The sequence below is a fragment of the Ovis canadensis genome, chromosome 12 (assembly GCF_042477335.2).
Source record: "Ovis canadensis isolate MfBH-ARS-UI-01 breed Bighorn chromosome 12, ARS-UI_OviCan_v2, whole genome shotgun sequence".
Taxonomy (NCBI): domain Eukaryota; kingdom Metazoa; phylum Chordata; class Mammalia; order Artiodactyla; family Bovidae; genus Ovis; species Ovis canadensis.
The window spans coordinates 32,998,149-33,012,956 of record NC_091256.1 but is presented as its reverse complement, the minus strand read 5'-3'; positions in this window follow the sequence as shown (position 1 = coordinate 33,012,956).

The window sequence follows — 14,808 nt, the reverse complement described above, 5'->3', positions numbered from 1 at the left end:
CTGAGTTGTATTTTATCAGTGAAGTGTTATGTTACCTTGAGAAGATCTTATCTTATAGCCTTAAAATCTTAAATTAGAAGTAACTGGTATCTCCTTGCCTGAAGGTTTAGCTTGATTATTAAATAAATAATGGGAAAATGAGTGGTTGTGGAAATAAATGCTTGAAACTGAGGTCTCCAATTTGATAATAGATGATATTTCTAATAGCGAAGTCTGTTTTCTGAAAATATCAGAAAAATTAATAAATGAATGATTTTTGAGAATGTGTGTTGTGAATTGGTACCACTTAATTTCTTTGAGGGCAACGAGAAAAAATGAATTTACTTATATCTTTAAAAATATTTGTTTAGAGTCAAAGCATGGACATAAGTATAAGAAATTCAAAATGGAAAGAGACAAAAATAGTGTTACCCAAATCAGAGGAATGAGTTGTGAAATGAAGATGTGAGACTTACACACTTTGTTTAGAGACTTCATATATTATTTTTACTGATATCAACATTTGTTTTCCATCCAAGGCAATTATACCGGAGGTAGGTTTTCAAGCTATCTGCTTTGGTTTGATAATCCTTGTGCTGCACTTCTTTTCTCACAGTGTGTCTTGTAATAATTAAAGTCACAAACGAAACCAGATCCAGAAATGGTCGCTTATTGTTTAAGCAATGGGAGAATAGTTTGTTTACTTCCTTTGGATTTAATTTTTTCTTATTGATGAGAATACACAGTTTACTCAGCATGCATTTTTTTCATTCAGTGATCAGATTTTGAATATTTGTATTACTTAGATTTATGAGAAGAAAAATGTTTCCTGACATCCCATTTATTTTTTATGTGTTTACCAGACTGCATAATTTGGGACTTAGAATTCATAGGTTGAGTATCTTCTTATAGTTTGATTTTAACATCATATTCAAGATTCCAGAGAAAGATACTTCGTGTTTCACTCTTTTTCCCCCAATTATTTGTATATCAATTGTGTTCACAATACCCTTGACAATACCTATGGCAAGGGTAGTGCTACTATAATTTCACAGATACAGTATCTAAGACCCAATGTACTTGGCCCAAAACTCCTTCTCCTCAGAACTTTCCCCACTAATCTAGAGAGAAAAATACATCTTAAATCTTAATGTATTAATGAACTTAAATAAATAAATAACTTAATAATTCTTAATTATCTGAGTTGTTAGAATCTGGCCTGACAGATTCAGTACCTCAGTCTGGCCTCAGTAGACAAAAACGGTGTGAAGGAGGAGGCTAGAGGCCAAATACTACTGACCCTGACACTTCTGGATCCTTATCCATGTTCTTCACTGGATGAAAACAGTTGTTTTTGCCTGAAAATACTGTCCAGGATTAAAAGAGAAAGTTTATGGATACAGGCAACTAGCTAGAAGTCCCTAACTCTGCCTCCCCCAAATTCCCATTAAAATACTTATGCAGGCAGTGAAAAATATGAAAATTCCTCAACCTGAAACACTTGGACTGAGCATCAATTTACTTCTAGGATCTGAGAGAAATGTTTGCTTGGCAGAATACTCCTTTCATGCACTTCTGCTATGAACAGTTTTAGTTGCCAAGCATTAAAGGGGACAATTTTCCCTCTCTAAAAATCTTCCTGCTGGCATCTTATTTTCTCCTGATGGAATTTCTTCTCCTCTTTCAAGGTTTTTGTTTGTTTGTTTGTTTTTTCTTGAATTCTGTTGATAATGGTCAATAGGATTACCATTATTTTAAAACCATTTTTTAAAAAAAGAGTTTCTTCTTTCTTCTAATAAATAATCTTCCTGTATGTTCTTATGAGGCTCTTGAATGATATTCTGTATTTTGCTCTTTATTTTGCATAATTTTTTGACAGTGGGTTTAAGGTCTACACTAAACAGAAAACTGGGCAGCATTTTTTTTTTTTGAGGTACCATATTTTCAGCTAATCAGAGTACTTTCTCTCTACTTCCTCTCTCTTAGGACTCACCTGTCAGAGAACAATTGTGAAGACATTAATTTGAGCATATCACATCCTGAGAATTAAGGTGGGAACGGGGCTAAAGTTCCATAAGTAAAATAATTTTGAAGAGAGCAAAAATTCAACTATGAATACATGTTAGTATTACATTTTTTAAAATGAGAAAAAGCCAGGGAGCATAGAAAGAGGATTAATTTAGAAAATATATACCAAATAAAGAATTGCTCTATGCTGGGAAATATCTTCTATAAAGGATTACTACTTCTGATTTCCAGTCTGACATGTAAGGAGATTGGAAGTCACCATTCCACCCTAACAACAATGAAAAAAGTGAGCAAACTTAAAAGTCATCAATTCTTCTTAGATCACTTAGAGAAGGGGGGTCACAGGGAAAACTGCTGTCCTAAAACTTGGAGAGATAGACAGGAGAACACAGAGAATCCTGACTGACTGAAACAAAAATTCTTCCATGAATCAGTGCTGGAAAATCTAAACTATAATAAACAAATCACTGTAGACAACAGCAGGGGAAGGAAAAGTTGTTATTTGGAATTACTCCAGAGCATTTAGTTCTTCTTCACAAGGCCTGGGTTCAAGAGAAATTATTTTACCAGAGTCTAACATACTGGATTTTTTTTTTTTCCCAGAGCCTAACCAACCTTAAGGAAGTGAAATATTCAACTCCAGTTCCCTTTAGCCTTCCATATGTGGAGATGAGAAATACTCAGTTCCAGCCTATTTCAGGCATTCTGTCCCACCTAAGGAAGGGTAAAGTTCACAATCCAGGGGCATAGGCTTATCAAAACTGAGACCTAATTATAGAGAGAGCAAGTACCAGAAACAGACTTAGATATGGCAATATACCTCAGTTGGAAGTATTAGACCAGAAATATAAAATAACTATGATTAATATGCTAAAAGGGCTCTAATAGAAAAAATAAACAACATGTAAGAATAGGTAATATAAGATAGAAATTTTAAGAAAGAATGAAAAAGAAGTGCTGCAGATCCAAAACATCAGTCAGAATAAGAATACCTTCAATGATCCCCTTAGTAGACAAGACACAAATGGGGAATCTCTGAACATATGTCAATGGAAACTTCCAAAACTGAAAAACAAAGAGAAAAAGAGGAACATAATATCTAAGAAATTTGGAACAGCTCCAAAATATGTATCATACACATAGTGGGACTATCAGTAGCAAAATAGAGGAAAAAAAAAATACTTGAAGTAATAATAACTGAGACTATTCCCAAATTAGCATCATAGATCAAACTGAAGATATGGGAAGCTCAGAGAATACCAAGCAGAATGAACACCAAAAATACAATGCCTAGGCATAGTATGCTTCCCTGGTGGCTCAAATGGCAAAGTAGTTGCCTGTCATGTGGGAGAGCTAACTTCGATCCCTGGTTGGGAGGATCCCCTGGAGGAGGGCCTGGAAAACAACTAGAGTATTCCTGCTTGGAGGACCTCATGGACAGAAGAGCTTGGCTGGCTGCAGTCCATAGAGCCACAAAGAGTCATATATGACTGAGCAACTAAGCACACATACACACACACACACACACACAGAGGCATATTACATTCAAATTGTGTGTTTTGTGTGCCTTTAACTGTTGTAGGTCAAGAAGCAACTGTTAGAACCAAACATGGAAAAGCAGACTGCTTCCAAATTGGGAAAGGAGTACATCAGGGGTGTATATTGTCACCCTGCTTATTTAACTTATATGCAGGGTACATCATATTAAATGCTGGGCTGGAAGAAGCACAACCTGGAATCAAGATTGCTGGAAGAAAAAGAAATAACCTCAGATATGCAGATGACACCACCCTTATGGCAGAAAGTGAAGAGGAACTGAAGAGCCTCTTGATGAAAAGTGAAAGAGGAGAGTGAAAAAGCTGGCTTAAAACTCAACATTCATAAGGTAGTTCTATTTGCAATTTTTTAAGGAATCTCCACACTGTTCTCCATAGTGGCTGTACTAGTTTGCATTCCCACCAACAGTGTAGGAGGGTTCCCTTTTCTCCACACCCTCTCCAGCATTTATTGCTTGCAGATTTTTGGATTGCAGCCATTCTAACTGGTGTGAAGTGGTACCTCATTGTGGTTTTGATTTGCATTTCTCTAATAATGAGTGATGTTGAGCATCTTTTCATGTGTTTGTTAGCCATCCGTATGTCTTCTTTGGAGAAATGTCTGTTTAGTTCTTTGGCCCATTTTTTGATTGGGTCGTTTATTTTTCTGGAATTGAGCTGCATAAGTTGCTTGTATATTTTTGAGATTAGTTGTTTGTCAGTTGCTTCATTTGCTATTATTTTCTCCCATTCAGAAGGCTGTCTTTTCACCTTGCTTATATTTTCCTTTGTTGTGCAGAAGCTTTTAATTTTAATTAGATCCCATTTGTTTATTTTTGCTTTTATTTCCAGAATTCTGGGAGGTGGATCACAGAGGATCCTGCTGTGATTTATGTCTGAGAGTGTTTTGCCTATGTTCTCCTCTAGGAGTTTTATAGTTTCTGATCTTACATTTAGATCTTTAATCCATTTTGAGTTTATTTTTGTGTACAGTGTTAGAAAGTGATCTAGTTTCATTCTTTTACAAGTGGTTGACCAGTTTTCCCAGCACCACTTGTTAAAGAGGTTGTCTTTACTCCATTGTATATTCTTGCCTCCTTTGTCAAAGATAAGGTGTCCATATGTGTGTGGATTTATCTCTGGGCTTTCTATTTTGTTCCATTGATCTATATGTCTGTCTTTGTGCCAGTACCATACTGTCTTGATGACTGTGGCTTTGTAATACAGCCTGAAGTCAGGCAAGTTGATTCCTCCAGTTCCATTCTTCTTTCTCAAGATTGCTTTGGCTATTCGAGGTTTTTTGTATTTCCATACAAATCTTGAAATTATTTGTTCTAGTTCTGTGAAAAATGTGGCTGGTAGCTTGATAGGGATTGCATTGAATCTGAAGATTGCTTTGGGTAGTATACTCATTTTCACTATATTGATTCTTCCAATCCATGAACATGGTATATTTCTCCATCTATTAGTGTCCTCTTTGATTTCTTTCATCAGTGTTTTATAGTTTTCTATATATAGGTCTTTAGTTTCTTTAGGTAGATATATTCCTAAGTATTTTATTCTTTTCGTTGCAATGGTGAATGGAATTGTTTCCTTAATTTCTTTTTCTACTTTCTCATTATTCGTGTATAGGAATGCAAGGGATTTCTGTGTGTTGATTTTATATCCTGCAACTTACTGCTGGGCATACACACCGAGGAAACCAGAATTGAAAGAGACACATGTACCCCAATGTTCATCGCAGCACTGTTTATAATAGCCAGGACATGGAAACAACCTAGATGTCCATCAGCAGATGAATGGATAAGAAAGCTGTGGTACATATACACAATGGAGTATTACTCAGCAGTTAAAAAGAATTCATTTGAATCAGTTCTGATGAGATGGATGAAACTGGAGCCGATTATACAGAGTGAAGTAAGCCAGAAAGAAAAACACCAATACAGTATACTAACACATATATATGGAATTTAGGAAGATGGCAATGACGACCCTGTATGCAAGACAGGGAAAGAGACACAGATGTGTATAACGGACTTTTGGACTCAGAGGGAGAGGGAGAGGGTGGGATGATTTGGGAGAATGACATTCTAACATGTATACTATCATGTGAATTGAATCACCAGTCTATGTCTGATGCAGGATGCAGCATGCTTGGGGCTGGTGCATGGGGATGACCCAGAAAGATGTTATGGGGTGGGAGGTGGGAGGGGGGTTCATGTTTGGGAATGCATGTAAGAATTAAAGATTTTAAAATTTAAAAAATAAAAAACTAAAATTAAAAAAAAAACAACAACAACAACAAAAAAAAACACTCAACATTCAAAAAAAGAAGACATGGCATCCAGTCCCATTACTTCATGGCAAATAGATGGGGAAACAGTGGAAACATGTCAGACTTGATTTTCTTGGGCTCCAAAATCACTGCAGATGGTGACTGCAGCCATGAAATTAAAAGACACTTGTTCTTGGAAGAAAGGCTATGACAAATCTAGACAGCATATTAAAAACCAGCAACATCACTTTGCCAACAAAGGTCTGTCTAGTCAAAGCTAGGGTTTTTCCAGTAGTCATATATGGATTGTGATAGTTGGACCATAAAGAAGGCTTAATGCCAAAGAATTGACACTTTTGAACTGTGGTGTTGGAGAAGACTCTTGAGAGTCCCTTTGACTGCAAGGACATCAAACTGACCAATCCTAAAGGAAATCAATCCTGTGTATTCATTAGAAGGACTGATGTTGAAGCTGAAGCTCCAATACTTCGGCCACCTGATGTGAAGAACTGACTCATTAGAAAAGACCCTGATGCTGGGAAAGATTGAAGATCAGAGGAGAAAGGGATGACAGAGGATGAGATGGTTGGATGACATCACTAAGTTTGAATAAGCTCTGGGAGATGATGAAAGACAGGGAAGTCTAGCATGCTGCATTCCATGTGGTTGCAAAGAGTTGGACGTGACTGAGTGAATGAACAACAGCAAAAGGAGTTTATAGGAAATCTTCACGTAGGAAATCTCTATGCCTTTCTACTCAATTTAAAATTAAGAAGTGGGAGCACTAATCCTATTAAAGTGAAAGAAAGTGAAGTCACTCAATCGTGTCTGACTTTTTGCAACCCTATGGACTGTAGCCTATCAGGCTCCTCCGTCCATGGAATTTTCCAGGCAAGAGTGCTGGAGTGGATTGCCATTTCCTTCTCCAGGGGATCTTCCCGACCCAGGAATTGAACCCAGGTCTCCTGCAATGGAGGCAGACACTTTACCATCTGAGCCACCAGGGACTACAGGCAATCCTATTAAAGTTGGCCTGAAAAATGTCTGACCTCTCAAATCTTTGTGACCAGAAAACGTCCTAGCCTTTTGTATCCCTTTACAGCAGTAAGAGTTTTGGACCACAGACTTGAGCTCACATCAGGGCTCTAGGCTCAAGTGAAAAACTTGACTGCGGTTAGAGTAGCTATTCCTACGTTGATAGGTGCCCACGCTTTCTCTCTGTAGGCACCATAATTTGTATCTAAAGCAATGAGAGTTCCAAATTCTGCTAGACTTACCTACTGGCATGCAATCATCTGTATAAGACATTTTTGGCAGAGCTATCTTAATATAGAAGAGTAGGCATGTAGTACCCCCACATCAGTGCTCTGAATTAGATACTTTTTTATAAATAAAGACATTGAAATATAAGTATATTCACCTACGTGCCCAAGCTTGCATAGTTAAGTGGAAGATCCAAAATAAAAAGGCAGAACAGGGAATTCCTTGGTGGTCCAGTGGTTAAGACTCAGTGCTCAGGTTCAGTATCTGATTGGACAACCAAGATCCTGCAAGCTGTGCAGCATGGGCCAAAAATAAATTTAAAAAGTAAAAACCAGAACATGTTAAACATTCAAATTTAGACTCTGGATAGAATTCAGTAAGTACTATAGTCAAAGTGTAAGCCAGTATTAGAAGAGAGCATTGAGAGGTAAGACACTGGAATTTGCAGGAAGGTTTCAATAGGGCTGAGCTTTGAATTAGGTCTTGAAAGGCAGAAAAAGAAAGTCCCATTCATAAATGTTATATTTGGTGGGCAAAGATAGATGAAGAAACGAAAGTAAACAAAGACAGAGACAGTAGAAAATTCTGGATGTGTTCACTTAATAGGTCTTATTCCATTTGAACAACCATTGCAGATATAGTCAGGTTGAGTAAGAGAAATGCATTGAAGTGTTAACATATTTGGGGGCTTCCCTGGTGGCTCAGATGGTAAAGAATCCGCCTCCAGTGCAGGAGACCCAGGTTCAATCCTTGGCCTGCGAAGATCTCCTGGAGAAGGAAATGGCTACCCACCCCAGTATTCTTGCCTGGAGAATCCTATGGACAGAAGAGTCTTGAGAGATACAGTCCATGAGGTCACAAAGAGTTGGACACAACTGATCAACTGACCACATTAGCATGTTAATATAGTTACTCAGCCCTGTTTGGGTAATATTGGATATAATGCATTTTTATCCTTTCATTTTCAACCTATTTGTTGTCCTGGATCTGTAGCAAATCTCTTTTAGACATAAGACAGTTGGATCATGTTTATTTTTGTTTTATTCATTCTGCCAATTTCTGTCTTTTGATTGGATATTTTAATTCACTTACATTTAAAGTATTTACTGATTAAGGATGAACTTAATTCTTCCATTTGGCTATTTTCTTGGTATTTTTTTTGTTTGTTTCTTATTTCCTCCATTACTGATTCCTTTTGTGTTTGTTTTTTGTTGTAATGAAATGTTTTGATTCACTTCTGTTTTCTTTTTTTATATAAATTTATTTATTTTAATTGGAGGTTAATTACTTCACAATACTGTATTGATTCTGCCGTACATCAACATGAATCCGCCACAGGTATACACGTGTTCCCCATCCTGAACCCCCCTCCCTCCCCCCTCCCCGTACCACCCCTCTGGGTCGTCCCAGTGCACCAGCCCCAAGCATCCAGTATCATGCATTGAACCTGGACTGGCGATTCACTTCATATATGATATTATACATGTTTTGTATATTTTCTACATTTTTTTCTTTCTGTTTTCCATGAGATTACATTTAAAATTCTAAAGTTATAACAATCTAATTCAAATTTATATCAATTTAACTTCAATAGCTTACAAAACCTGTGGTCTTCCTTTTTTGTTGTTTTCATAAATTACACCTTTATACACATGTTCCCCAAAACATAATTTTATAATTATTTATTCTGTGTACATCTTTTAAATTATATAGGAAACAGAAAGTGAAGTTATAAACCAGAAGTACAATACTAGCTATTATTTTTCCCATTTTTTTAAACTTTACTGGGGATATTTATTTCTTCATATGTCTTCCAGTTACTGTCTGATGTCCTTTTATTTCAACCTAAAAGATTCTTTTTAGGATTTCTTTAATGAGAGGTCTAGTAATAACAAACTGCCTCAGCCTTTGTTTATTTAGAAATTTGTTAACTTCACTATCATTTTTAAATTGAAATATAGTTAACTTACAATGTTTTCTTAGTTTCAGATGTATAACATAGTGATTTAATAATATGTGCGTGTGTGTGTGTATATATATTGCTTTCAGATTCTTTTTTGTTATAGATTACTCCAAAATATTGGGTGTAGTTCCCTATGCTATACAGTAGGTCTTTGTTGGTTATATATTTTATGTATAGTAGTGTATATATGTTAATTCTAAACTCCTAATTTCCACCACCTTTCCCCTCCTTTCCACTTTGATAACCGCAGATTTGTTTTCTGTTTCTGTGGGTCTGTTTCTGTTTTGTATATAATTTCATTTGTGTAGTTTTTTAAGATTCCACATATAAGCAATATCATATGATATTTCTCTTTTTCTGTCTGGCTTGCCTCACTTAGTATGAGAATCTCCAAGTTCCATGTGGCTGCAAATGGAGTTATTTCATTCTTTTTAATGGGTGAAGTAAATCCCATTGTATACATCCTACTGGGAAGACCGTAATCTTGACTATACAGACTTTTGTCGGCAGAGTGATGTGATCGTTTTTCAACACACTGTCTAGGTTTGTCACCACTTTCGTGCCATGAAGCAGTTGTCATCTGATTTCATGGGTGCAGTCACCCACAGTGATTTTGGAGCTCAAGAAGAGGAAATCTGTCACTGCTTCTATGTTTTCCCCTTCTATTTGCCATGCAGTAATGGGGCTAGATGCCATGATCTTGGGTTTTTTTTTGTTTTTTTTTTTAAATATTTAGTCTTAAGCCAGCTCTTTCACTCTCCTCCTTCACCCTCATCAAGAGGCTCTTTAGTTCCTCTTCACTTTCTGCCATTAGAGTGGTCTCATCTGCATATCAGTGATCACGTATGGTTGTGAAAGCTGGATTATAAAGAAGGCAGAACACCAAAGAATTGATGCCTTCCAATTGTGGTGCTGGAGAAGACTCCTGAAAGTCAGCAAGGAAATCAAACCAGTCAATCTTAAGGGAGATCAACCCTGAATATTCACTGGAAGCTGAAGCTCCAGTATTTTGGTCATCTGATATGAAAAGATGACTCATTGGAAAAGTCCCTGGTGCTGGGAAAGATTGAGGGCAAAGGAAAAGAGGGCATCAGAGGATGAAATGGCTGGGCGGCATCACTGATGCAATAAACATGAACTTGGGCAAACTCCGGAAGATGGTGAGGGGCAGGGAGGCCTGGCGTGCTGCAGTCTATGGGGTTGCAAAGAGTCAGACACGATTGGGCAACTGAACAACAGGCATACCACATCTTCTTTAAACTGTTTCTTGACATTTAGTTTGCTTCCATGTCTTGGCTATTGTAAATAGTGCTACTATGAACATTGGGGTTCATGCATCTTTTTGAATTATTGTTTTCTCTGGATATATGCCCAGGAGTGAGATTGCATGATCATATGGTTGCTCTATTTTTAGATTTTTTTTTAGAACATTCCATACTGTTTTTCCTAGTAGCTGCACCAGTTTATGTTCCTGACAGTGTGGGAGGGCTCTTTATTCTCCACACCTTCTCTAACATTTATTATTTGTAAATTTTTTGATAATGGCCATTCTGACTGGTGTGAGGTGATACTTAATTTTAGTTTTGATTTACATTTCTCTAATAATTAACAATGTTAAACATTTTTTCATGTGCCTTTTGGCCATCTGTATGTCTATTTTGAAGAAATGTCTATTTTAGATCTTTTGCCCATGTTTTGATTTTTTTTTTAATATTGAGCTGTATGAGATTGTTGTATATTTTGGAGATTAAAGACAGTCTGTTTAATAAGAGGTGCTGGGAAAACTGGACAGCTACATGTAAAATAAAGAAATTAGGACAGTTTCTAATACCTCACACAAAAATAAACTCGAAATGAATTAAATACTTAAATATAAGACTGCTGCTATAAAATCCCTAGAGGAAAACACAAGCAGAATACCATGACATAAATTATAGTACTATCTTTCTGGATCTGTCTCTTAGAGTAACAAAAATAAAAACAGAAATAAGCAAATGAGACCTAATTAGACTTAAAAGCTTTTGCATAGCAAAGGAAACTACAAGCAAAATGAAAAGACAACCTACAGAATGAGAAAAAAAAATATTTGCAAATGATGCAGTGACAAAGGGTTAATTGCTGTCATTGTTTGAAGGACAGTTTTGTTACAATCTTGGTTGAAAAAATTTTTTTCCCTCTCAGTACTTTAAATATGACATCCTGCTGCCTTTATACCTCTGTGGTTCCTGGTAAGAAAATGAGTGTTAATTTTATTGAGAGCCCCTCATAAATGATGAGTTACTTCTCTCTTCTTTCTTTCAAGATTCTCTAGCTTTTAAAAGTTTGATTATAATGTGTCTCAGAGGGGGCATCTTTCTTTTCATACAACTTGGAGTTCATTTGGTTTCTTATATTTACAGAATTATGTCTCATCAGGTTTTAGAAATTTTTAGCAATTATTTCTTCAAACATTCTTTCTACAATTTTCTTTTTTTTCTTCTTCTGAGACTCATAAAGTGTATGATGGCTTACTTGACGGTATCCTACAAATCTCTTAGGCTGAATTCACTTTTATTCATATTTTTTCTACTGTGCATACTCAATAATTTCAATTGCCTTGTTCTCAAGTTTGCTGATTCTTCCTTCTGCCAATTCAAATCTTATTTTAAATTCCTCTAGTGAATTTGTTTTTTTATTTCAAGTATTGTATATCTTAACTCCAGAATTTATGTCTAGTTCCTTTCTACACTTTTCTGTATTTTCTTGTATTCACTCTTTTATCAAACATCATTTTTCTCACTTCTGTTAGTTCTTTCCTCATGACTTCCATTAGCCCGATGAGCATGTTTATAACAATTAAAATACTTGGCTAGTTGGTGTCCTCAGGGATGGTTTCTATTCATTTATTTTGTTCATTTGAATGCAGTATACTTTCTGTTTATTTGTATGCTTTGTCAATTTTTGGTTGTTGTTTGAATCTGGACATTTAAATGTTATACTGTGGTAACTGTAATCATATTCTCCCCTCTCCCTAGGGTTTGCTGTCTTAGTTGGTTGTTGAAGGCTGTAGTCCATTCGTTCAGATATTCTTCTAAGCTATTTTTGCAAAATCTGTATTTCTTGTCCTGTGGTCACCAAAGTCTGTTTTCCTTTCTGTCATGTTCAACAAATGTGTTGATAGATATATCCTTACATGAAAGAAGCTAAGAAGAAAAACAGAATGAGAAGTCAAAAAAGTTAAAACAAAAAAATGGGGAAAATAAAAATTAATGGGTAATCCAAATAGAATTGAAGATGTATACAACAAGGATTTATTAGCATTTTGAAAAGCCTTCCAGTTTTGATTTCATGTTTGTTTTAGTACCACCAGCTTATCAATTATAATTTGTTTTTTTTCCATTCAGTCGCCAGAAACATCCATTCCATTCTCTCTTATACAAATCTAAGATTGCAGGTCAACTCTGTATTTGAAAGTTTTCAATGTCCCAAAGAAGTTCCCTAACATAGTACTCTCTTTACCTGTTGTTTCCAGGCACTTAATTTTCTACCTTTCTCTCTTCCTCTCACCAAAAAAGAGGAAGAAATTTTCAAAATGGAAAAGATAAACGGCAGTTATTTTGAGTTGACTAAACTATCAGTGAGTAAACAGAAATAAAAAGAAAATATACATCAGAACAATTGACTTCCAATACTAATAAATATTTCTGTAGCTTCAGTAAAAGGAACTAATTTTTTTCTTCATTTAAAGAAATAAGAAGCATTCCCTCTTCTAACCATAATTTATAGGTTGTAACTATTCTACAAAGAGATAAATGTAAATTAAATGATACATCATTTAGAAATTGAGGTTGCTGCTGACATCCTATAATTTTACAAACTGATGAAATCCTTTTTGAAAGAAATTATATCTTTCACCACAGTCCATTATATTTTGAGAAACATTTTAAAACAAGAAACTATAGCAGAGTTTGTATAAATGGCTTCATCAGTTTCTCTCCCCGAGTTCTCAGTATAGCATGGTTCAATGAGTGTTTGCATATGCTCAAAAGTGGTCAAAGCCAAAAATAGCTGTCAAATGGATATAGTAACTTATAAGTTATATTAATATTTATTTTGTCTGTTTAATATAACTCTTATAGTATGTCAGTACAATCCTCAAGAGTTAAATATATTATGTTTCAAATAAAATATAGTTAGGCGCTTAATCTGTGTTTACTATTATTAACAACACTCCATGGCAGCAATCTTTCATATTTACTACATAAAAGAAGCAATAGTAAGTCCTGGATTAAACACATGAATAATTCATGTTCCACTTAAACTGGAAAAGCAAAGATTGCTATGTTTTATATGGGCCACAATTATAATCAGAAAATTTTAATGTTCTTTTTGGTTAGGGCTATATAGTTTTCAATTTGTTCAAAAAGTTGTCTCCTGGAATTATTTAAACACAGTAGAACATTAAGCTTTCTTTTAGGTGTCATGAATTTCAGCCAAAAATGACTTAAAACTTTACATGAATATATTCTGTATGATTATCATAGTCTTAATGAAGCAGACTGACTTTTATTACTTTACATCAATTTGTAGATTAATCATAAACAGTACAATTTAAAGTACAAATTAATTCCACTTGAAATTGTCATACACTTCAAATGCATAATAAACATCTAGCCATTTTCTTTGGTTTTCAAAGAAAAGAAGTATATAAACCAAAACAAAAGCAACCAAAATAATTTGAGTTAGTGCCATCCTATTTTACCTGAGAGGGTAATGTCTATGAAAAAGGGAAGATGACTCATTCTATATTTTAAGAAAAAGCATAAATTTCTTACTTCAACAGAAAAATAAATGCTTAGATATAGAAAGCTTGTATCCTATTTCATGTACAGATTCCTCTGAAAATTTGTATGTATTGCTCTCTTCATTTACTTGTTCACTTATTAATACCTTATACGTACCAAACATTATAGAAGGCACTATAAAAATCAGGATCAGAAGAGAATCTCCAGTTTCTGGTATAAGACTTTATATCAAACCAGTCTTCATAACAAAAATCTTAGACTCTGGACTAAACAAAATGAAATAAATAAAAAACAATTCTTTAGGGGTATGGAAGAATGACTAAAGAAAGCAGAAACACGAGGAAAGAAGTCATTCAGGATGAGATCCACATTTGACCACTTTCTCAATGAGCACACTCCTAGCCTGTGCTATATATGACGGATACAGACCAACAAGAAAGTGACATTCTTGCTGGCTAACAAGTCAGAGATTGGAATTAGGAGCTTCCAGAATATATGAGAACTGAGGAAGAAGATATCTGTGAAGAGAAATTCATAAAGGTCCGGGAGCCAAGTGAATTCCCTCAAACTTTTACCTTGACCACTAAACAGTGAGTTAAGGATGTTGAAAGAATAGTTTGAACTGAATGATAAAATTTTGCCTACATTTGCAAAATATCACAAAAATAATAATTAGAAGGAGATTTATAGGTTGTAAGTGTGTTTGTTTGAAAAGAAAAAAGGCTTCAAAATCAATGAGATAAACTTCCAACTAATGCTAGAAAAAGAGGAGCAAATTAAACTCAGAGTAAGTTGAAAGAAGGAAATAGAAAGATAAGAAAAGGTATCAGTAAAATAGAATATAAACAGTCAAGAAAGAAAGCCAAAAATGTGTTCTTTGCAAAAATAAATTTAGAAAACCTTTAGTAACTCTGATCAAGGAAATATAAATAGAAAACACACATTACTAATAATAATGAAGGAAACAGACCACAGCACCTA